Genomic DNA, 26,785 nt, shown 5'->3' with positions numbered 1-26,785 from the left:
GAATCTAAAAATCAAAATAGAGTAGTCAAAAGCATTGAGAATAAAACCTAGATCCAGAGTAATTATTAGAGAATGGTAAACATAAAATGTTTACAAAATCGGAATTATAGAGAAGCAAAAGGGTTTGCAAGTGAAGAACAAATAAACAAATATTGCAGGAAGAAAAGATTGTAGAAACACAATCAATGTGTCAAAGAAGATTATGAAAGAAATCTACATGTATTTATATCTCACATCATATTTTGTTGAGAATGTGCCTAGATAAGATACTTTGGCTCCTGCTGTATATCTATTAATAAACATCAGATTAAATAGAGATGTCTAAAGTAAGTTATATATTTAATTCCTAGTGTGGCCTGAGTGCACTTTACATGAAGGAACAGTAGAAAAAGGAGAAAAAGGGAAGAAAGAAAGGCGGGAAAAAAGTGCCTCCTCTTAATAACTCGGCATACCGAGTTATTAAGGTCAAATAAAGTTTACTCTAGGATTTGTAAACAACCAACCAGCACTATCCCAGTGTTATTAATTACTATCTTCCAGGATGCCAGATTTGATTTCAAAGACCGGAGAAGGAACCTGTCAAAATAATGGTCTGAGTGAGGCCATGTTGAGGTCTGCATGGCCAAATGGCTGAAAGCAATCATTACTTTCATTAACAATTTAAAACATGTAATAAAAGAGCAGAGAGAGGGAGGCAGTTGACTGGACAATATTAGGATTCAGAAAATCTCAGCTGAGTGGAGAAATGTAAAAAATATGCAAGATAATCAAAAGGCAAGATACTACAGTTGAAAGGTCAAATACATACACAAACACTGAGAAGAAATGATTTTTCAACACAATCAGATCGAAAGCCCCATGTTGGCCCATACTGGGATGCAACTTAAAAAAAAATTGATTCATGGATTCTTAGCACAATCATTACCATAAGAACTGGTTGGTTAACCTTGATGCTGCTAAATCATCTTCTATAGTACCTGTTCATCTTCAGTAACTACAGCTTAAGGTTATATATTAAAAGGGGTGCAGAACACAATGCAAACAATAAAGCACCAGAATGATGAATGATAAAACACCAGAACACTAAGGACGGATGAAAATTAATTAATTAATGCCATTTACCCCTTTTTTGGTAGGGTCATATTTAATGAAAACAATTGTAATCCTTCTCAAAATTGTTGCTCTTTAATCCTGCTCTAGGCATTTTTGAAGGAGGAGGAAAGGTTCATAATTATTTTTAAAATTATTGATATTGAAAAAGCATCTTTTAGACAGGATCGAGTACTCAACCCCAAAGGTTGCACCTTTAGGAACATGATGAGAAAACAGTTATGGAAATCGCTCTAAGTACAGCAGGTGTTACTAAATATCTGCCAAAATAAAGTATTTTATATATCTCAAGATGCAATTTTTATTTTTATTTGCTCCTAAACTTAATTCCAAAGGGTTTTCATAACCTTATTCAAGGTTTCTAGACCACACAACATAACTTACAAAGGTATACTACCCTTTAGTATGTAAGTGTCCATCTTTTCTTCATAATTTAATTCAGCACTTATAGTAGCTCAAAATCCTTTAAGTCTGTCAAATTTGAAAGAAGCCGTCTGAAAATAATCTTGTCTTTCAAACTCTTTTTCCTAGCAAATGTCATCAGTGCACAATGCATTCTTTTTCACAATTCCTATATAGATAAAACAAAATACTTGAAATGGTAAGAGTCTAATTTTTCCCTGTTTTAAATTGAATGAAATTCCACTTCCATCCATAACCAAACATTTCTTCTAGTCTAGCTGTTATTTTAGGCTTGGTCTGTTTGTCTATCATAGATTTGACAGTAAATCAAATTTTTTCTAGATTTTGAGATATGCCTCTTTATCACTCAGCTATACATTACTGAGGAAAAAAAAAGTCTGTGATTTCATAAAGACTGTTCCTTAACCAGGCCCAAACTTTCAAGTAGTACTCTGTTCTACTGATAGCAGGCAAGCCCGAAAAAGCCAAAAATGCCAAATTCTCTAGGCTTTCACCCCAAAAAGAATTACAGATAGTTCAGCCCAGAGGCAAGATTTGCACCCGATGTGCAGAGCCACTCAGGGCAACATTGCCTGGAAAGTTATTTCTTCAAAAATGTAGTGGCATCAGAAAACAAATTCTGCACAAAAATTAGCCAATTACCCTTGTACATTCTGAGAAAATAAGAGAAATTAGAAATTAGAAAGCACCTACTTACCCCTGGGATGAAAAATTCTATTTTGACATTTTATGAATGGAATGTTTTCACTTTCTTTGAATTAGATGTCAAAGAGACCTAATTCTACTAGAAGAAGTCAAGTGAGATGGCTGGTACATGCTAGAAGATCTTAACATTAAAAATAAGCAATATTTTACTGAAAAAAAAAATTGTTCAAACTAAGCAATTTTTCATTTTCTCAATGAAATTTTCTGAAATTTCTGAAATCTCAATGAAATTTTTTTACGAAATCAGTTTCTCCAAATATTTTTTCCATTTTTTTTCTTCGTGTAAAAACGCAAAATGTTCAGGCTGTATTCTTCTGGAACAAAGAAGTTATTGAACTTTTCTAAATCCTTAGTGAAATAGAAAACTCAAAAATTGAAAAATTAGTTGAGACCATAAAACTTGAAATAGAAGACATTATTACAAAAACAGCTTGTATGACAATGACTGTCATCACAGTAGCATTAAAATATATTCAATCATAAAGTTGAACTCCTCTGAATTACAGCAAGCAAAGATTTTTGGAAACGAAGTCACAAATAACTAAGATGTCAAAATTTTATGTAGTCTTAAGAATTTGTGGCAGGTCTGAAGTCCTTTTGGAGTTGCAACATTTTTCCTGAGACTTACATTTAGAATAAAACCCATAAATGTTATCTAGGGGTTTTTCTGCTTCTTCATTGGAGGAATACAACAACATTGACATTTAATAAGGCTTAGTATGCCAATTACCTTATTTATAAACATATGCATAAGCCAATGTAATATATACATGTTACATTATATGTAAGATATAGGAGAGCCTTTTTTCATAATTCTTTTGGGCTTTAAAGCCAAAGCACACTTTCTTTGCTGCAATTTTTAACAGCTTCTGAAAAAACCAAATATGCATAGTCTGTACAAACCAGAGCCCAGTTCATCAAAATTTTGAGATTTACACATGGAAAATTCACATTAAATGGCTGTAAGTGGACAGCTGAATAATAGAGATTCCTTAAATGTAACCTTCCCATTATGAATGTTGCTCTTTTTGCAAAAAGACAGCACTACAGCTTCATTCCTCCTGCAGAAATGTACCCACTCTTTTTCATGCTGAAACACTTCAGCAAAGAGATAATATTGTATATAGCTCAGTTTGGTTACAGCTCTGGGCCTGGAAGATTTATTTTAAATATCAATGTGCAAAGTTAAACATCTTGATAAGCATTTGGCTACAAATCTCCCTTTAAAACATATCCACTAAAATGGATTAAAGATCTCAGTTCTGTAGACAGCCCTCTGATTACTTTCTTCTTTCACCTGTAGGCTATTCAAATTCAAACATGGTATTCAATGAACAAGGAGCAAGCCCTCTCCTCACAGTTTGGTGGCATAGGCAGAATGCTTTGTGAATCAGATTTTACAGTCTGAAATGAGGCACCTTGAAAACAGATAAATCCAAAGGCACTCCAGGCTGTCACTGACAAGTATTTTGACATTAGCTTCTCAGACAATAACATCTCTGTCCCTGTGCACACCCGTGGATCCCCCAGACTTGAAAAAAACAAACAGAGCAGATCTTACATGGAGCACAGCCAAGGCAGAGGAGTTAAAGGCGCCTTCCTCAAAACCTGATGAAGAGATCAAAAATTTCCAGAGCTGCTGGACAGTTTATGCTAGCATGAGTTAGAAACATAACAAAAGAAAGAAATTATGCTATCAGTTCTTGCCATTTTCTCCAAATCTGAATCCAAAAGTTTTGTGATTAGGAAACTTACCAAGACCATAAAAGACATGTTATTTCCTTATTTTCTCATTCCTCTCACATATTTTTTTTTCTATCCAAGATGGATACAATTTGGTGCCAACCAGATCATCAAAATCCTGACAGGATGATCAGATTAAAAAGTCCACACTGCATGGGACGAAGGCCTGAGTAATCTGGCTTGATTCATTAATCAACCCTCCTTTAAGAATCTTTTAAGATCTCTGTTTCAGAAATCTCCTGAGATCCCTCCGAGCCCCAAATCCAACCCGAGTTGTCCTAAGTCAGCAAAACTTATAGGGTTAAGAGATTATGTTTTAGACTTCTTGCAGCCTTTTTTTCAATTTATCTTACATTGTTTTAATGTATTTTACTTTATCTTATTATTTTATTCAGTTTCACCAAAGTTGTGGAAATCATTGGAGCATGACCCTGATATTTTCCCATATCCACAGTGTCTACCTCGCTACAGGAACAGAGATTCATTTCCTTGGTCTTCTCTAGCTAAAAGAAATTAGAATTATTCCCTGCTTATACAATACAACTCCTCCAAAGAAATTATTTTGAGTGGAGCATCTGTTCTGGAGCAGGAAGGAAAAGCCACACTTAAAATGTTACTTGATTTTGAGTTACTTCCTCAGGGGAATGATGCAGTCAAGTGTGGTATATAAGAAATATTCTTTTGTGATATATTTTTAATGTTTCCTGTACAAGAAACTTTGTTTACTACTTAAAATTGATGTTAGACACCATCATCTAAGCTGAATAAGACACTAAGCCAAAAGATTTACCCACATTATTTGTATCACACCAAATTTTGTCAATGAATTCCTAAAAACCTGAATTACAATCCTATGCTCTTTAAAATATTTTGATATTTTGCAACTTGTGCCCCATCTTCTATAATTTCTTGTCTTCCACTAAAGCACAGAACCTTCAACTAATTAATAAGTAGTAAAACTTATATTTTTCTTTACCCCACACAGTGGTAGAGAAAATTTCAAGTGAGTAATAGTCTGGTCATATGAATATGATATGGGAGACAGAGCCACCCCCAAGGACGTGACTCAGCACAGAGAAATGCAGGATGTCCAAGACCCTTAAGCAACACCACAAAGGAAAATGTAGCTTTTCAATAGTTGGAAGAAACTTTAATAAGATCTCTCAACTTTTTTTTTAATGTCTGACTTTTTATATAGATTAAAATCTTTTAATATTACCAAATAACATTATTAGAAACTTCCCGTAAGGTGTAAAAATTCAAATTTTTCTTCCTGGCACATAAGATCAAAATTTAGATTTCAAGTTTCTCTTCAGTTGGACTTTCTTCATTTCAAGAAATATTGTTAACTTCTTAGCCATGACAATGAAATTTGAAATAGGAACACTATTTCGGCTTTTTTGGGTCAGATGTGTTGTAATACACGATTGTTAATTACCAATGTTTTTAAGTTGCGCAAGACAAAATATTCAGCTCTGACTATTCATTCCTAACCAATATTTCTGGTTTGAGGATAGATAAATTAATTACTTTCTTTGCCTTTTGTGTTCTGCAATAAGGAAAACCTTTCATGACTTTTGTTTGCAGTCCAGAGTCCATAAATTTGGAATCTGAATTTAGTATTATTTGGATTCTGTAGACACAAAACAGTTGTGTTAGTTTTTAAATTTCTAAACATTTATTGAAAAAAATTACATAGTTCCACTGCTTTTAGGTTTGATTACATAGGCATTTAAGATACATATGGATTTAAAATATATGTGGATTTTTGAAATACAGGAAGAAATGCATAAATGCATTGATTAATGTAATCAATGAGTAAATCCTGTGAAAACATTATGTTTACATTATGGGATTAATTACAGCATAAATGTATTTAAAGTAGTGTTATTTTTTGAAACTGAGTTAACAAATTCCATGTAATAAAATCTTGGGTCTATATTTCATCACCCAGAAGAAGAAAGCTTTAGAGGTGAAATTTCCCACATTATTGTATTCTATAAATATATGAATAGGTGATAATGTCTTACAAATTAAAAGTTAAAATAAAACATGTGTTCAATTCTATAATAAAATGATTACATTTAATTAGGGGACCCCTTGAAAATAGGACTGCATGTATGTATAGATCATCTTTTTCAGATCACTCATTTGTGTTTTGGATGCTAGCATATACTAAATTACCAGAACAGAACAGAATTAAATATCCTATTATCAAAGTTATATTATCAAAGTATGTATGTGAATCTCTGTGATTTGCAAAGATTTGCCATGGAATCATTGGAGTTAATGACATCTGTAATCCCACATAAATTGCCTAATACATAATTATATTGGATGAGCCAGTTGAGAGGGGAAGAAACCTGAGATGGGGGTATAAATTGACTCATCCTTTCTCATAACCCGTGGTGCCTCAGTGTCACAAACAATAGAAAAACAAACCCTTATGGGAAATGGAAACTAGAAACTGAAATTCCAAGCCTAGGTGAGTTTAAACAATTAAATAGATTATTCAAAAAGTGTTGTCACTCAGATTTGTGCTTCTCCAGTTTGGCTTCTTTTGGTGCTGTAGACATAACTGATATCAAACTCTGATGCCTCAAGAGATGTGATGTTTAAAGGTTCCTCTGTCCTTTGTCTGAAGAAGAATTTACTGGGAAAACCAATGAATATAAAAGTAGGGGCAGCAAACAAGTAAGAGGTGTGATATAGGGTCAAAGAGGATCTTTTGAAGTTTTTTCTGTGGTGAGTCAGAAGAGACAGATTTTTTTTTCTTTTGTGTAGGAAAAAACAAAGTGCATGTCTGAGAACAATTTTCCTCCTTTCCTGAAGTCCATGAGGAATTGCTTTAGTATGAAGTCCTGGCTTCAGAAAAGTTAGCAATATAAATCTCACAGATTTTAGGATCCAGGCTAAACATGTTCACACATAAGCTTAGATTTCTGAGTTTTGTTATCCTTCACTAACACTGAGAAAATAATTGCCATTCACCATCCATGTTTAAAACTGAGCTTTTCTGAAAGTTCTTTACAAGGTTCCTGAATCTCAAGAAATTCATACATACTCGATGTGAGTTGTCCTGTAGTCTCAGTGGCAAAAATAATCCCTCCCAAAATAATTACAGGTGAGATGAGCACCTCAATGAGTTTATCCCAGTGTGCAGGAATAAATTGTACCAATGCTCCCTATTTTACAGAAATAGCCTTTCAACTACAGAGGCCACCTGGAAAGAGAGGCAGTAATCATTGTACATTTAAAAGAGGAAGAAGAGATGATCTTCTAGAATTTAAAAAAGTTTCCTCTGTTGCAAAAATTGTGCTAAACATCTACACAGCTTCATTTCACAGGGTAGAGGCAACACTTCAAGATGTGGGCCCAGGTCTCAAGTTTGACACTACAGAGAAAAAACAGTCTAATAACAAATTATTTCTTGTCATTCTCAAAAGTGAATGAAGATGACTAGAAGACTTATTTTATTCCAAAAGGATTTGTTACTTTATTTTTCCCTCACCTATTTTTGTGCAGGTCAGAGAGTTTGGTGTTCTGATCTAATCTGGACAAGTGATGCTCATGTTCAAATCTCTTTTCAATAGCTACAACAACAGAAAACTCTTACAGCCACGGGCTACTTTCTATTTGAAGTAATAATAAAAGTGAAGTAGTTTTAAACAGAGCTGAGCTGCTGCAGATGAAAGGAATTTGGTTTTTTATGTTGTTATATGTGTTTAATTGAGAAGAGCCGGGAGTCGGAAGATGGGGTTAAGGGACACAATATAAGGAAGAAGGTGGCAGACTTTGGACTGGAGACAAATTCACTGCCAATGAAAACTGTTATCAGCAGTAGTAGTCTACACAAAATGCTTGGCTGCTAGTTGACAGCAGTTGCCTGTGCCAGATTCCTGTGATGGAGGCAGTGGGGACCTGTGTACTCTCATGTAGATGGAATAAATGCAAAGAAATAAAATCTCTTGTTTAAGTAAAGCTGGCAAATATTTTTATTTTCTACAACTGTTCTTGCCAGGGCCTGAAAAACAGCTGCACACAATGATACACCTGCACAAGAGACAGATTGAAGTATAACAGAAAACTAGAAATAATTGAAAGATAGTGTATTTTTTTTTTGTCATCTTTAATGTCAGTTTTTGAAACATTTTTTTGAGAAAGGCTTCCTTGACAGTCTGGAAAACAGCAGAGTGCAAGCTTATTTCACTGAGTTTTAGTGAAATGAAATCAGAGAAACAGTACTTGAACTTGCAGTCTTCTTTTCTACCCTGTGAAACGACAATTGTTAAAATATTTTTAAATTCAGTGGTTAAAGTCACTCACCAAAATGTATCACACTATATTCAATACAGAATTACAGACTCTGTACTTCTATTTATCAATAAAAAATGTCTTTTACAGCAAGTGCCACAAGGCTTCTGGGGAAAACAGGGTATGAAGTGGAAGTGTTCTTTTTTCCCATGTCATCTTCATTCCCATACCATAAATATGGATAAATTTCTAATACTGAAAAGTCAAATCTCTGGGTTTATGAACATTTGATCCAGAAATCAGCAACAAATAATTTATTTTTTAACTTTTTTTATCCTTATTTTCCTTAAACCAACAAGGTTAGAGATTTGGGAGTACATACTAAAAACTGGAAGCAAGTAGATGTACCTCAAAAAAAATCATGTGCCCTTACCTTAGTTCGATTCAGGAAAAAACTGTTATCAATACACACATGAGTGTTTTTTTCTTTTATGAGGCTGCTCCATTAAACACCAGTTGCAGCAGCCACTTCTGACCACATCACTCACTATAATTGGCAGACAGACATCACTCAGCACATAAATACCAGGCAATAGGGACTGTTTTATTGTTTGGCTGATGCAAAGTACAGCTGTGCACGGTTGACAAAGCCAGCATTTCTTTGTGACAGTTCATTATGCGGATTCTTAATATTAGGGCTAATCCTGAACCACATATTCAAGAAAAACTTCAACGGCATGTGTGCCAAATCAGTAAACAATCCAGGTTCAAACCAGTAAACACTAGGGTCTGAGAAAGCCCTTGGAGGACCACATGCAAAGCAGAGCTGAATACTCTGAACTGCTGCAATCACCCATTTTAAAGACTCTCTACCATCAATGGCACAAAACCCAGCAGACACAGGACAAAAATAAACCCTTTTACTTTGCAGCTTCAAGTTCCTAATATTGTCTGTCCAGGCTCCACAGATGCTGAGTGTCACCCAAACAGGCTGCAATATGATGGAACAGCGGCAGTTGTTTGCAGTCCTTCATGATAAAATTATTTTTTAAAAAAAGTGCTGAATTAAATTACAGAACACTGCTAGAAGAAATTAGGAAATGTAGGATGGGATTGCTCTTCTGGCTAGGCACATGGATCTAACTGCAAGAACCAAGAAATAAATAGAAATTATCGTCTGTCGGTAGAATATCATTAGAAATGGCTTTAGAGAGCTGCATATCTTGAGGGTTTTTTATGAAGAAGTTTTCAGCTTATTTATACTGATTCTGTTAGCCTTATTTACACATAGCCATAGCCATTTAGTGTAAAAGAATGTCAAGTCTTATCTAAGTGGAAGTTAAATAAATGATTTGTGGAGTTTTACGATGCTTCTTAAAAATGACAAGTTTTGAGACTAACTTCTACAGAAAATAAAACTTTCCTCTTATTTCTCCTTAAAATACCCTTTTTTCCCCTACGTCCAAATTATTTTATGCACATTCATTCAAATTATTGGTTTATCTTTCAACAGTGGTAGGACACATTTCTTTTTTGGTGTACTCATATATGAGAATACATCTAACATAATTTTGAAACATGAAAGTGGAGACAAAAGCATCAGGCATTAAATAACTACTTCTACAGTACATTCAACCTTGAAATTAATAGACTCAGGGCAGCACTGCTCACACACGCACCCTTGAAAACACTTACCCATACCCTAAACCAGAAAATGAGACCAACAAAACAAGAGGTTGAAAGGGACACAAATGATATGTTGTAAGAACACGGGTGGCAATATGTTCTACCAGTAGCCTAGGCTCTTGTTGGGGTAAGGAATGTCTTAACAAGAATACGCAATTATTCTAAAATATGTTTTCTAAGAACACACAGAAAGGAAAACACTACTAAAATACAAGAAATTGCAACAATTAATAGGAAATTGTAGCAATTAATAGGGGAAAAAATCATGTCATAACTGATCAGTGAATGGTCTCTCTATCATGTCTCATCACTACATATAGTGTTTCTTTTTTAAAAAATAAAAACCTAGGTATAGCCTTAGACAATCAAATACTTATTTATACTTTCTTCTCTTATGGCATCAAATACATTAACAGGTTCTAATCCACTAATGACTTTTTAAATAGTTTGTCATGATTTTTGTGACAGTTTTTTCCGCTCATAAAACCAACACATCCTTAAAATATTGTCATATGTATTATATATGTTTTTAATTGTATACATGCGTAAAAGTTTTTTCCTAATAATTTCAAATCTTTTAATTTATTGTAAAACTTTGGAAATTTTCAAAATTCAATACAATAAATGAATTATCCTAGAATTTACCTGCTGTGGCAAGGTATATTTGTTAGCAACTAAACTGATTTCCATGAAATCCATAAAAGGCTTCTCTGACCAACTTGCACATATTGGTACTCTCAACAAAACATTTCAGATTGAGAGTGAAGTGACAGAACTACAGCAGATGCCCAGAAAAGTGGAGAAATGCATATGGATGTTTCTCCTGTGCTGCATCTTCCTGAAAGTAAACATATAAAGTCTGTTCCTTTCCCATGAACAAGCATCTTATCCAACTTCAGCCATTGAATCCAGAATGTTTACTTCTCCATAGTATGTGAATTTCTCACAACACCATTATTATGCTGGCAAATTTTCCCAAATATATCCTTCATAAGATTATACAATTCCTTTCTAGAACACCCCCACAGTGAGAATACCTGTTCTAATAGCATCTAATAATTTATTTCCCTTCAAATTTGTCATGATAAATATTATTTGACCCAATAAATTATTTTTTCCTGAATTTTAAGGATTCATGTAAAGTATTTCCAATCAATGTCTGCATACTCATCTTTCACAGAAAAATTCACATTAAATGGAAGACCAAAGAAAGTTTATTTAATGTTTTCTCCTGTTAAATGCAAGATTTTTGCTCCTTTTCTCTCCTTTTCCTGTTCACAGTGAGATCATTTTGCCTATCACAACAGTCCTTTAAATATCTTCCTGGAATTTCTCATTCTTATTTAATTCATCAATTCTTGTATGGTAATTTTATCAGCAACTTATTTCATGATAACCTTCTCGCGGATGGTTCAGAATATTTTCAGTGAAACTCAATTTGATTTAAGTTTTCTGTTCCATCAAACGTAATTATTAAACAGTATTATACAGTTCTTAGTGCTTACTTGAAAAAGTTAAAATTCTGTAGATATTTCTGATTCCAAAGGAAAGAGGGTTTTTTTCAGAAAAAAAATCTAAAGAAAACAAGCACCAAAAGAAAACCCACCAAAAAAACTATACAGCAAAGGATATATAACAGAAAACTTGAAACCATTCATCTTTCCAAAACAGGACATTGATAAGAGCTATTAAACCTCATTTCTTTTTCTTTAGACATATATATTTTATTCAGAATTATTTTCTTACCTTCTAAAAAATGCCTTCTTATTTCTCTAAGCTCCTTATGGTACTGACATCTATTTGCTTTCTTGGCCATCTTCTTTCGTTATACTCTATATCCAATACATCACACTGGTAAAATTCATTTGCAACTTGAAATTATAAATTTGAATAGCCTGTTTCTACTGGAAGCAGTTCAGACAGAGCCAGAAATACGAGGAACGCAGTAGAGACTTTAAAATAGTAACAGCTTTAATAAAGGTTTTAGAATTTGGTGAAAGATTAAAGGAGTTCTTTACAAGATGTAATTTTTCACAATTTAATAACAATACAGATGGTTTTAATATTTTAAAGTACTTATACTTTTTTCTGCAGATTACTCCTGTGTAAAATTGCAAATGTCTCTAATAAGAAGGTGTTTAATCACTACAAGGTGGATTTTGTTATGCATTAGGTAGATCAAAAATGGTTTTTGCTCTAAGAAAATTTCAGGATTTTAATCATAAACAGTGACCTATCAAATGTTTAATTGCAAAGAATTAGGTAGCAATCTGAATAGGTACAATTGCTCAAAGCTGATTAACTGGCACCTGCACATTGTTCTGACTGGCTTGCAAAGGTTCAAGTTATATCTGACATACTGACTGAAGGTAATGATATATGCTTCATTCACCAAAGAAACAAATGTTTTGTTTCCCTGCTCTGATTCCCTGCTTTACAGATACCTGCAGTGGTATAATATGCACTACTACCATTGTAAAACAAGAGTTTATTACATGGCTAAGTAAGTTGATCTTTGCAAAAGTGCACAACTGCATTGAAATAAAATAAAAACTACTTAATCCAATCTTCTCTTATACAATTTCTTTCAAGGAGAACAGACACAGCCTGTTAAAATAACAAAGAATGTAGAGTTTCCATTCACATTCACAAAGTGTCCTCATTCAAACCCCCACTCTAAAGCTACCTTTCCTCCCCTCTCATTTTTCTTTGTGGTGGAGAAATGTGATTCCATGGAACCAACAGTGATTTTGTTTTATGTTAACTGGTAGAGCTTTTCGAACCTTGCAGACCTGGTGACACTTAAATGGCCCACACTTTGGATTGTCTTGTTGTGTGGAAAAGGTAGATAAGGGGAGGAGGAGAAACATAAAACAGGTGGGCAAGGGCAAAGTGGCATTCACAAAAGTTTCTTAGATCAGAGCCAGGTTGAGGATCATTTCTGTGATAAACAATTGCTGTATTGAAATTACATCACACAAGGTGTTATATTACTTATGAAGTCCTGAGAATTCTGTAAAACCTGGCAAGCACATCACATGGAAAAAGGTAAGATCTTCTGAACTTTTAGCCAGGAAATCAACAGAAACTAATATAGTTTAATGGTAATTAGTGTAATATGTGCTGCTTGTACAACTGCTGCCAATAATACCATGTAGTGACTGTTGTAAAATGCCAACTACTCTGGCTTTCCTGTTAGGGATTAGGTGGAAGATTTTAGATTTTGTACTTGGCTTGATATGTAGGTCACTCCTGAAATGGCTTTATAAGTTAATTTTACAGCATATGAGCTACAAGACCCTGAACTATGTTAATTTTTTATTTATATTTTCATTTGCACCAATATTTTCTCTATTGTCAATTTGAGATCCCACAAAAAAAAGGTATGTTTTCCTTCTGATAACAGTGTTGTGCTTTTGATGTATCCCTGACATACTGATACAATCATATCAGAAAATTAAAAATAGGACCTAAATAAAAATTTGAATAATATCTATATTCAGTAGCCAGTCACCATTACAATAAATTTCAGCATATCTGAATAATTTGATGGAAAAGCTTATTGCAATTGCATGAGCTAACATTTTGAGTGAGTGGCCCTCTTCCTTTCCCTGCTTTCTGTTTAAAGAATCAATTGACTTTTCACCCTAAACCAACTTCCATTTTTTCATTGTTAGTTTCTCTCTGCCTACACTAACAGTGTTCAAAGGAGAGACTTTGCACTAAACTCCAAAAAGGGGCCATGAAATGTGTTCTGAGATGTGGGTTTGTGAATGAGTGAGAAAAGGTAAATAAGCAAGGTAGCCATGGTTCTTGGATGCTGCACTTCTTTGTGTCAAGCTGAGAGACTTGCAATGCCTAGCCTGGGGCACAGGCTTCTGCCATGTTTGAAAAAGAGCAGAGAGTGTCTCATATGTACTGCACCAGACTAAATATGCCTTGATATGCACAGTTACTCCTCCTAAAATTTATTATCAAAAGAGTGTTATGGAGAAAAATAAATTGAGGTATGACAATACACTAAAAGATTCTCAGAGATTGTGCCTCTGACGGTCATGAAAATGGTTAGATTTAGACACAGGCACACTTTGTCACAGTCCTTTTAATTTGGAGCCCAGTGGAAAAAAATTTGCTAATTTTTCTGTGGATTTTCTGCTTACTAGCACCTGGCTATGCAATCAACAGTGTCAGTAGTCACTTATCCCTGTATTTAATTGCCTCCTAATCCTTATGAAACCATAGCAAAAAATATCTCTATAAATTATGAGACTAACACACAGTAAATGGTGTATCAGGTTTATCATTAATGATGATTATCATTATTATTATCAGTAGTAGTTGCAGTAGTAGTATCAGTCAATTATTTATTTAGCCCTGTTTTTGAAAGCAGTACCTCAAAGTACCCACATGGCCAGTGATGTACAGTCTTTTCTGATTTAAGGTCATTTCATGAGGTTTTTGATCTCGTTAGATCTCACGAACAGCTATTTTGTACAGATCACCCGAAAGAAAATCACCCTGACTAACAACTAGATACATGACCTAGCAATTAGTAGGTCGGCAGCTAAAGCATACTGTGTTTATAAAGACTGCCTAACAAATAGCATTCTTAATAAACCTGACTCAGATATCACCAAGTACACTGTGTAGTATTGTCTCCAATAATTGCCCACTTAGTTATTTTCCTTACAGAAAAATGTTATTTATTTTTAAAGGTATTTCAGATTCAGTTAGTGGATTGAAAATAATCTCACATACCTACCAGATAGGATTTTAATACTTTGATTTTTATATGTACACAGGCAGGATTTTTATATGCACACAAACATAGCTATGCTTTGTAGCATATTATACCTCATGAAACAGAGGTATAATATAATAATGGTATAATAAATACCACCCTGTAAATAAGATGATTTGTGGGAGTTTAAGATGTGTGAATAATGATGATTTTCCCAATGGAAGCAGAGATGCACACAGCCCTGAGTTGGGTCAGTACACTTGGCTGTGCGTGGGCTCAAACACTGAGTTGCCTGCAGCACCTGGGAGCAGGTAGATCTGCAGCACAGCCAGGGTGAGACTTTACAGCCTATGGCATGCTCAGAGAGCTCAGGAAAAGTGAGGCACCCCAGAGGGGCACCACAAAGGACTGCAACCCCTCAGGGATGGGCTCCCAGCCAGCTGAGGTCCCTCCTGAGAGAGCCCAGGCACAGGCATGCCCCTCAGGAGCAGGGCAAACACAGCCTCGGCTGCGCCGTCTGTCATGGCGAGGAACAGTATCGCAACCTGGCCCTCAAATATTTATGACTTAATTATCATTTAAAGTGTATTTTAGGAAAGCTAACCATAAAATTATGCATTTCAGCGCTAGTTTCTGGACAAGTAAGCTGCTATAAAAGTACACATCTCTCTTTCACAGGTCTCTGGGTTAGCTTTGAATGCAAGGAAGGGAGAGGGAGGTATTTCTAGTGCTGCTTCTGGGACCGGTGTCAGCACTTCTGTCACCACCACTGCCATGAGTAAGCAAAGATACAGGGCATGCACACTAAAAAATGGCTTTGCTCCAAGTAGCATATTTCTTTCAAACACACACTCGGGGCTGAGAATATTGAAAAATGGCTACAGCGTCTGGGTAATGTTTTGATCACCTCATATGGTCCCATGTATAGCTCCTTTATTGTGTACATTGGTGGCAGCATAACAAAGGCTCTCAGAGATCCAAGAGTCATTCATATTCATTGTTTTTCCCATTGTCTAACTTTGATTATGCAGTTTTCTTAAGAGAAACTGCTAAGCAGCAATCATTCAAGGGCGAGTAGACACAATGGGGCCACTTGTGCAGGTTTTTTGCTGGCAAAGTTCCTCTTGAAATCAGGTGAAGGAAGCAGTTGTTTGGTTGAAGAACCAAAATCGGTTGACTTTTGAGAAGTCAGACATTTCGTCTGAGAAAATGTCAAGAGGGTTAACTTTGTTGATATTAGACAGTTTTGTCCTATGTGATGGGCAATTTCATTCAGGTACAAAGTGCAAGACTGGGCCCAAAGATGTGTGAAAGCAGTAGATCCTTTTTCCTAGAACTTTTGATTGTAGTTGTTTTCATAGACTTAATTGTTCCAAAAATAAAATAAAACAAAATAAAATAAGTTATAATTTACAAAATATGATCATATCATAATGTTTAGATGTGGAGGAATGTGTAGGAATTTGAGCAAGGCAGGTCAGAAATAGTCATGGCTGAGCAAAGATCTACTCCTTAAACTGAGAAGTAAAAAAGAAATGCACAGGCACTGGAAGCAGGGAGACGTGACCTCAGGGGAGTACAGGTATGTAGTTTGAACATGTTGGGAAGAGTTCAGTGAAGCCAAGGCAAAACTGGGCAATTACTTGGAAAGAGATATGAACAAAAGGGATTTTATAAGTTTATAGTCATAAAAGAAAGGCCAAAGAGAGTGTATTCCTCTAATAAGCAGAGGTGAACTGGTGGTGATCGATATGAGAGAGGTTGAGTTACACAATGAGTTTTTCACCTTGGTCTTCACTGGCAGTCAGGTTTTCCACATATGTCAAGTGGGTGGGTATGGGGGGCATGAGGTCCTTCCCACTGAAAACAAGCCACAGCTTGTTTTCAGCCAAGCCACAAATCCATGCAATTGGAGGACATGTATTCCTGAGGGAACTGGCTGATGTTTTTGCCCAGCTACTCCCCATCATACTTGAAAAGTCACGGTGGTCAAGTGAAGTCTCAGGTCACTGAGAGAAAAGAAATGTTGCTCCTATTTTTAAAAATGGGAGAATGGAAGATCAAGGGCATTATGGACCAGTGAGCCTCACCTAGGAAGACCATGAAGCAGATCCTCCTAGAAGATATTCCGAAGCATATAAAAGACAAGAAGGTGATCCAAGACAGCCAGCACTGCTTTACTAGGGGCAAACCATGCCTGACCAATCTGTTGGTTTTTTAATGGGAGACAAGGGAACATTGACTGATGCCATTACCTAGACTTTGATAAGGCCTTTACATGATTTCAAATTATATCCTTATCTCTAAATTGAAGAGAAATGGATTTGATGAATGGAGTATTCTATGGAACAGCAGTGGGCTGGATGGACAGAGTGTAGTCAATGACTTTATGTCATTCAAGTGATAGCTGGTGATGAGTGGTGTCCCTCAGGGCTCTGTGCTGGGCACAGTGTTCTTAAATATCATCATTCATCAGTGACATAGACCATGAGAATGAGTCCACCACCAGCAAGTTTGAAAATAGCATGAAGCCAAACTGTTCAGTTGACACAAAAGGATGGGATGCCATGCAGACGATCATAGACAGACTTGAAAAATCATAGAACCTCATGAAGTTCACCAAGTCTAAATGTAAGTTGCTGCACTTGTGTCAGGAAAATCCCAGACATGAATACAGACTGGGAGAAGTGAATACAGACTGGGAGAAGTCCTTGAGAGAAACCCTGTCAAGGACTTAGGAGTGCTTGTGGATTGAAAGGTGGATGTGAACCAGCCATGTGTGCATACTACCCAGAAGGCCCACCACATTTAGAGGAGGTGTGGCCAACAGGATGAGGGAGATGGCTCTACCCCACTACTTGTCCTTGTGAGGCCTGGAGGGCTGCATGCAGCTCTAGGCTCTGAACAAGAATCTGTTAGAGCAGATCTAGAGAAGGGGCCACAAAGATGATCAGAGGCCTGAAGCATCTCTCCTATGAAGACGGCTAAGAGAGTTGGGGTTGTCCAGCCTGGAAAAGAGAAGGCTGCAAGAAGACCTCATTCCTCATTGCTGGCTTTCATTACCTTAACGGAGCTTATGAAAAAAGAGGGAGAGGGACTTTCTATACAGACGGGCAGTGACAGGAGGAAGGGGCAATGATTTTCAACTGAAAGACAGCATGTTTAGGGAAAACTTCTTTACTCAGAGGTTGGTGAGGCACTGGAACAGGTTGGCCAGAGAAGTTGTGGATGCCCAGTTCATGGAAGTGTTCAGTGCCAGGTTGTAAGGGACCCCAAGCAACATGATCTATTGAATGGCATCCCTACCAATGGCATAGGGGGGTGGAAATCAATCCATTCTAGGATTCTTATTATTCTATGAAATGGATATTCAACATAAATCACTTAATTTTCTTCTCTAAGCTCATGCCCCCTGATGGACTCAGAAGTGCTCCAGAATTGGAAGAATTTTTTTGGGCTAGTGGCATGACACTTTCCATTAAATTGAAATTTGGCACTTCACTACTTTAATCACTCAGCAATTACCCTGAGAAACATGGCTAACTGTGCTTCTGAGTGGCAACGGCTGCACTGTGTTTGCGAAGAAGGCCACTGGGAAACTAGAGAAATGGAATTCAAAACTAAAACTGGACCAGTCTAACAATCTGCTGTGCAAATTCGCAAACATTTTGTCTGCTGTATTAAGGGGTGAAATGGGAGCAGAAATGAATGGCAGTGGGCACTGCCTAAGCTGGCATTGTTGCTAAATTAAAGTAGGACCGGCCAGAAGCTACCCACATACCTTTTGTTTAGGGCCTCTCAGAGGGCTACAAAAGAACTCTGTAGACCACTGTGCCCTCTGTCAGAGGAAAAAAGCATCAGCTACTAGGCTAAATGATTATTTAAATCCTTACATCAACCTGCTCACAAAGTTTCCTAGGAAATCAGTGACAGAAATGGTTACAGAGCCCAGAATTCTCTGTCATCAGTTGATGACAAAGTCAGTGGAGTTTATAGGAGAAGGCTTATAAATAGTTTTATATGCACATACACACTAATCCAATCCACTAATCCAATCCAATATTAAATAATTAGCTGTTTCCTTAAAAAAAAAGACCCGCAAAATAGCATTCAAAACATTGTTTTACCTAAGAAAAACACTCATCATCTGCACTACAACATTCTTTTTGCAGGTTTTAATAATCTAGGAAATAGCTTTATAAAAGTGTCATGTTACAGCATAACTTTAAGCTTAAGCTTAGACAAGCTGATCAATATCAATAGCCGCAATGTGTGTTAAGCAGTAAAGTGTTACATAAAAGGGAGCATTTCCACCTGAAATTTAATTGCATTTTTTTGCCCCTTCTTTCTAGTAAGCCTACAAGGCCAAGGTGCTTTGCCCAGGTTGCTGAGAGAGGGAGTAATTAGTTCCCAAAAAAAAGGGAGTATGGAAAGAGACAACAAAACGCTTTATATATCACTTACTTTCTTGAGATGTCTCATCTTTCTAATAGGGATATAGAGTGAGGGTAGAAGTAGTATTTGAAAGAGAGAATTTGCAAACACAGATTTTGTTAACAGAATTCATTAATAAAATGTTATATTTTTTCAGCTATACCTTAGAAAATTATATATTGCCGGTTCACCATTTGCATGAAGGTCAGGAGTGTCTCTTACTAAACATGTATTTTATTCAATTTGAAAAGATTTGGAAAAAAAATGCCAATATCACTAAACTCAGTTTTCAACTTTTTTTTCTATAGAAATATATTACTTCAAAATGTCCACAAAATGTGGTTAAGAACTTTTTATATGTCATTTTCTTTAGGGAAATTTAAACATCCAAGAGTCTATGAATCAGAAAAGGTTGATAGTCACACAGATATAACAACATAATTTATTTTTAGACTTTTTTAAAAATTGATTATACTAACTAGAGTTTCTATAGACTTTGGATTTATTTTTTTTATTAATACAATTTTTGTTACATGTTTCCAGAACTTCCTGTAGTATCTTATTTGTGAATAGTGCTTTTAAAACAAAAAAATTGTTAGCAAGAATGATAAAATGAAATAGTTTATTTTTTATACTAGTTCTGAATTTTGAGAACTAATAGTTGCAATAAAGAAAATAAAAATATATCATTTCGATTTTTTTCCTCCTTGTAGAACAATCAGAAAATGAGAAATAATAATCATGTTCTTAAAAACACAAGAATTAATGTCTTTTTACATGGAGGGTGTTTTCATACATCAAATGAAATATACCCTGAAATGCTGTTGGAAATATAGAAGAATAAATTATATAATAAAGTTTTATTTTTCCTCACTTTCAATATTTAAAAAGGCATGGTTCTCTCTGAAATTGACAAAATTTAACAAAATTTAACAAATTCATAAACTCTGCATGCAGTGTCCATGTTTCAGTGAAAATCACCTTCCATTTCACTGTCTTTGGCTGCTCTGTTTTTATGGGGTTTTCACCACAGCTGTGGTACCTGAACTTCTATTAATGGTGTTGCACTGGGAAGGTACTCCTGGTTAGACATGTCCTTCTCCTTCACTGAAAATAAGCAGGTTTTTTAAAACCTTGATGTGCTTACACACATCCCCACAGTTGTATCAACAGCTGTGGAGCAGTAGCAGGGGTGCCTAACCAAAGTGGGGAGGGGGACCATTTAAGCCACCACATCCCCTGGAACCCTCAGTAAACCAGAGAATGAAAACGGAATTTTCTTTTGGTATTACAGTGTCATAGTCTGTATTCTCTCCTTGGCTTTTTCATCAGCCCAGGCAGGTTCAAGCCTGACCTTCTGTCCTTACTTGCATATTATTTTTGTATACCAGTGGGTGAAGAGAAATGTAAATTAGAAAAGCTGCTTCTTACAGGCCTTCTCTCTTCTGTTGTAGAGGATCCTCAGTGCCTCCATATCTACCCGCAAACCATCTCTGCTTTAAAGGTAGCTTAAGGCACTAAAAAGTGCGGGTAGAGGAATTTAAGTTTTTATTAAATTTATCTTAAAATACTAGGTTTGTACTAGTTTACATTATTGAATAATGAAATGTGACATGTCAGAAGATGTTAAATATTTGTAAGAAGTTAGCATTGTTCTGTGCACTTTCCAAATGGATCTATTATGTCTGAGAATTCTAGCTACTTATCTTAAGTGATAAGTGTCATTTGGCATCATGTGTCAAGGAAATGCCATGTGCTCCCCATCTGCCTCTCAAGAAGTTACAAATGACACCATTCATCTCATCACATGACAGACCTGTTGCTTCTTACCATCATATGATGTCTGCCTATTGTAAACTTGGTAGAGATCCATTTTCCCACGTTCTCTTACCTGTGTGCTTTGCTTTAAGTTAATGGGGAAATCTTCTGGAGGTTTTAAAAACACTTAACAATTTCTTCTTGAAGTATGTTCTGTTTATGCTGTGACCAGATACCAAAGCAGTCTGAACACACAAACTACTTTGAAATGTATTTCACTTTGGATAAGTATAAGCTGATGCTTTTCTTTGTAGGTTTTTTGTATTTTACTGCACTGAATATGAGAGCGTGTTTCAGAAAAACCTGAAAAACAAAAACATGAATGTGCACATGGAAGATTGTAGCCATAAGATAAATAATTGAAACATGTTGGGAAACTCTTTGTGAGATATAAGTGAATTCATTGTGCCCACTGGGATATTTACCAGACGAAAAGTGTGACAATGACAGTACCCTCGTTGTTTGGTACATAATTTAGAGTATTCCTAATGAATATTTCATGTAGTATCATTTGTGTATGAATTGTAAAGCATGTATATCAAGATTCACTAGGGGCACTGTCAAACTCCTCAGTTTGAAATAAGCACTTATAAATTACTTAAGGATATTGTAGGAAAAGGGATTAGTGTACAATCATTTTTAAGCAAATAATTATGTCTCTTCTTGGGAACAATAAGCAGCTTTGCTTAACAAAGTAAGAACACTCTGAAACAAAGAAAAATAAAATGCTCTCTTCTGTTCCTAGAAACTCCCTAAAATATTCTTAAAATACATGTGATTTTTAAAAAGAATGACCAGAAGTAATTTCTAAAATTTCTAAAATTTCTAAAAATGGAAATTTTTATTTTATGAAGTCAGAGGAGTTTGGAAACGTATTTGTTAAACAAGTTCAAAAAGAAGAACTCATTCTTCATACCCATATTTATGCATCTCAAAAACCTAATTGAGAATACTTTTTTTAACAGTGAGGGCAATTTTATAATTAAGGGTAGTTCAATCATTTTAGCTACAGATTTTATAAAAGCAGACTGATCTTTCACTCTTCATAGTTATCAGACACATTAATGGAACTGAAGTTCAATTCGCAAGTGATTGTGAACAGAACAAGAGTGTAAATACACCAGTTAATAAATTGAGAAGGAAGAGTTCAACCAGTACCAAAGTAAAGGCTTTTATGTCTTTCTAAATTATACTTAAAATTAAAAAAAAATTATATATCTACATCTAAAAACCAGTATATATCTACATCTTCAAGTATCTACCTGTCTCTACATAGATGCAAGTAAAAATCCTTTTGAAACTTGTATTAAAAATGAAGTTCTTGAATCTGCAATTCATCTTGATAAATATTCTGGTTTTATAAGATCCTGAATATCTGTCAAATCCAGTTAATTAAGATATTTATAAAGTGTCAAAATTCCTGAGAATTTTTCATCATTGCAATATCCATATTTAAAGAAATCTGTTTCCCTCCATCTTCTGCAGAACAAAGTTCACAGCTGTCCTGCAAGTGCCTGTGAAGATGCTCAGCACCTTAAAACTATAGTTATATGAGCAAAACCTATATATATATGTACAATTTGTTTAAGCCTGCTGCTTTTTGGTTTTTTTTTTTTTTAATTTACTAGATATAGCTATGCTTCCAGCAATGACAAGAGCAAGTCCTTATTATGATAAAACTAAGTATGCCCTCGTTATTTTATTAATTAATAATAATTTTAGGAATTCTTTTTTTTCATGTAAAAACATCAATAAAAATTATCACTGGCATTATTATTTTTTTTCAAAATGTTTTAACAGCTTAGCTGTAAAGTAAGTAAAACTTGATGTCTCAAATAATTGCCAAAGGCCAAGATTCAACAAAGCATGTTCTCGGTTTAAAGTACATATTTAAATCTGTTGATTTATGGGACTCAGATATCTGCTTAAGGACATGGTTTAGTCAATGTATGGATTCCCACTGGAGTCTCTGGCCTTGCTCTTACAGTTTCAATGATGCCTCTTGGGCGCAATGCCAATAAACTCAATCTTGAATCCACTCAAGTCAAGAAGAACCCTTGTTACTGATTTCACTATGTACAGAATGAGGCCGTGTGCAGGGAAGTGCAGCTCTCAGGTAGTGCTCGTTACACTGCAACATGCTCCGTGCTTCCCTCTTTCTTTTTTTTCCTGTAATCAGAGATGATAATTTACAGAGAGGGCTGTTGTTTTTCTTGCTTTCTTTCCCTGCAGTTTTAGAAGGAGGGAATGTCATTCTTTTTCTGACTCTTGAGGTTCCATGTGAATCATATTCTGCTATACCTGGATATCTCTTCTACTTCAGTTAAACCAGCCCAAGAGGTTTGTGGGAGGTGGGGGTCTTTATTTTTGGCTTGTTTTTTTTAATTATTAAGTATTTAGTATTTAGTATATTTTATTATTATTTTATTTTTTAAGTTTAAAATATGTTTTAAATATTTTCAAATAGTTTTAAAACTTAATCCCAATGTCAGTGAAATTGTCTATAGAGATAGTTAAATATTATAAAAGCAGTTTCTATGTGTATATACAAAGCTGTGATCTCTTTTATTTAAAATGAAGACTTCTATATATTCCTTAACAAAGTGGTTGCTGGTCTTGCTTTTTTGACAATCCTATTTCAACAACAATTTTTTAATTTCTTAATTTTTTTTTATTTTCCAAATATGTCATGGTATGAGTATGTAGATTCCAAATCCATTCATTGGTGGGGTCTTTCAAGATAAGGATTGAGTTTTAGTCTCAGTTTTCACATTGAGCTTTCATCTCCATATATCTCTCCTAATTTATAAAGTAAGTGTGATAACACCTTCTGAAGGGTTTATATGAACTAACTAGCTAGAATAGATTTCCCTATCTATCTTAGGTTCAGTAAAACTGATTCCAGTTTTTTTTTTTTTTTAAGTGCCGGTAATCATTGGAAAATTATCATTATTATTTCTGTATGGTTACAGTCAAGTTCTTTGTGCTTAAAGAGTTTTAAACTTTAAAGACAAGACTCCAATTGTATGCTTGTTTGTGTTTTAAAAAGGTTTTTCAGACTATTTTTCTTTAAAAGCAAGCTAGAAGTAGTAAAATGGATACTGACATATACAGCATTGGAAAATACTGGAAAATCAAAGTGCTGATCAAGGTCAAGGATTTTAGATCAGGGTCACTAAAATCTGGTACCTTCAAGCAACCAAGACCATAATTTCCTGAATGATAAAGAGCTGGGGAATGCTGCTTCTGCAAGTTGAAAATACCCATTTAGTTTTTACAAGAAAAAAAGTATTTCCTCTCTTTTCTTGATATGACTGCTATTGTAAATGTCACCAGGTTCTCATAGTAACATTATAGATTAACTTAATGAAGTTACTCTTTCTCTGAAAATTTTTATGCCTTTTAAAAGCACGAAGTTTAGCTCTACTGCAAGTAAAAACAACATGACTTTAATAGCATTTATGAGAGCAGTTAAGTAAACAGTGCTACACTGAAACACTTGATAAAAAATTTTAAGAAAAGAAGTCTTATTCAAAGATGAAAATAACTGAGTGGAATAAGTATAAGAGTGTGAAAGGATGTGCAAATGGACAGTAACCCACAGGTTTATATCTACAGGAAGTAATCTTTAATACCTGACTCAAAACTTCGTGAGGTGCTGCCTAAAGTTTTTATCAAAACTTCAGTGTATTCAGTGACCCAAAGTTTCACCTCACATCTTCACAGCAGTGAAAATGCTCCCTGCCAGAGTTCACAAAGTGGAAAATCTTTTCCATTCCAAACACATTGGAGGCCATTTACACTAAGTCTCTATAATATGTGAATAGCTGTTTGTGCTTACTACAAAATGGGCAAATTTTCACACAGGTTAAATCTTATCCAGAGATTCTGGAAGCTGTCCTGAAAAACCCTGTAAATGAAAGATGTCTTCATTTTCTCAGGGATTTTATAAACAGCTAGGAGACCATACAGTACCAAAGTGAAAAGTAACAAGTAACAGAACACAAAAGTATAAACACTTCATATGTACCCTTGCTTAATCTTTCTTGAGATTCCTGTCCATCTCTTCTCCTAAATTTTATATTTAGAGATATGCACTTATACGGTATTTTTGGTGAGCTCCTGAGGTAGTGGAGTATAAATCCAACAAGAGTGTTGTATACTAATTTCCTTTTACAACTGGTCATCTCACAGATATGTTGGATCCCTTCTAATTATTACATTCAAACTTTTTCATATGGAACATCATAAAGTAGTTTGTATGGGATAATCTGACTTTTTGAAGTGAGTAATATCTGGGGCTGCAAAGGAGCACTAATAATTGAAGGTACTCTGCCAGGGTCCAATCCAAGTTAAACGGGAATGGGTGATCATCATGAAAACAGTGCAAACAATGAGTTTTTAGTGATCTTTAGATGGGGGGGTGGGTGTTGGAAATCTTAAACACAAAAGACAGAGGAATCTCAGAGGAAGCTTCTGGCCACTTGCAACAGAATGTTAATAGCTTCATGTCACTTTAACTCTGACAGCTCTGAAGTGAAAGGCCACTAATCTCTGTTTGTAATGTTCACAATTGAAGAGAAAAAGTAAGTATTCTTACTTAAGCCATGGATAAGCATTAACAGTCTGGAAATGAAGGGAATGTTCTGTAACTTATTTTAGAGTCAACAAATACCTCCCCCCAAAGCCTTGGAAAATGTATATTTTTCTTTCTTCTGTGATAGCACAGGTGATTTAAATGGAACAGTAGTTTCAAGCGCTCAGTTCACAAGCCATCACCTTTACATAGAAAATGTTGGCCAGCTACAAATTACAAGCAAAAATTATAGTTCATTTTTACTAGAATGGCTTAGGAATCATCTGAGTACAGGCTTGCTCAGGGTATATTTGTTTTTCAAACTGACTCAAAGTCAGGGAAAAGATGAAAATATTAAAGTAGCCAACAACAGGCATGATTGCTTAGGATTATATATATATATATATATATATATATATATATATAATTTGGTTTCTAAGCAGTTGGGATTTTCTTTTTTTTTCATATATTATGTATTAAATTTTAGGCATAATAGATACTCCCTGGGGATTTCCAGTTCATACTTCACACATACCCCTTAAGATTTCTAGTAGAAATCTCAGGCTTCTGTACAGCAACACATGGCACAATTTATCTAAGAGTATTGCATGTGAATGGCCAAACCCTGCTTTTGTCTGAGAATCTATCAGAGAGTGAAAATCCTGTAAAAGGAAGCTGATTGCTATTTTATTCCTTTCAATATTAAATCACCTCAAGAATCAGAAGCAGTCCAATTGTTACATTGCTGAGCATATATTTAAATCAAGGTGATTTTAGCTAATGATTTTAATACTAGAATTTTGAATTAATCATCTGAGAATCTAGAAACATATTATATTATTTTAATCCTTCTAATCTTGCTTTATTTTCTTAAACTTTTGCTCCTCCCACTCATGCCTAACCAGCTACATTCCAATCTGCCTCTGAAGGTTGATTATGTTCATACATATAGGTGTAATTGCAGCAGGCATAGTTAGCTGTTTATTACATAATATCAGATCCCTTGTTCCTTGGATTTATATTTCTGTTGTTGATATTATCAGCTGATAAGTCTCATAATTATAGCATTAGAACAAGTTTGGAATTTCTTTAACTCTAGACAAATATCTTATGTCTAAGTACATACATTTGAACAGGCAGCAAATTTCATAAACAAAATTCAGTACATTCATTTTTCTTGTCAGACAGTCACACAGTAATTTTCTTTTTTAGTGATTAAATAATGATTTTTGACTGCCCATATTTTAAAATTCCAGCTGGATGAAAATTACAATTCCATTAAAATACATTAAAAT

At 35.0% G+C, this 26,785-nt stretch overlaps 1 long non-coding RNA gene across 1 annotated transcript in view; it reads right to left on the bottom strand.

The window, feature by feature from the left end:
• Nucleotides 1–26,785, bottom strand: part of LOC118699565 (uncharacterized) — a 194,666-nt gene that overhangs the window by 93,064 nt on the left and 74,817 nt on the right. The gene's annotated exons all lie outside the window — the stretch shown is intronic.

The sequence above is a fragment of the Molothrus ater genome, chromosome Z (genome assembly GCF_012460135.2).
Source record: "Molothrus ater isolate BHLD 08-10-18 breed brown headed cowbird chromosome Z, BPBGC_Mater_1.1, whole genome shotgun sequence".
NCBI classification, from domain to species: Eukaryota; Metazoa; Chordata; class Aves; order Passeriformes; family Icteridae; genus Molothrus; species Molothrus ater.
Note: the sequence above shows the minus strand (reverse complement) of the source record. Positions and strands in the feature narration are given on the sequence as shown.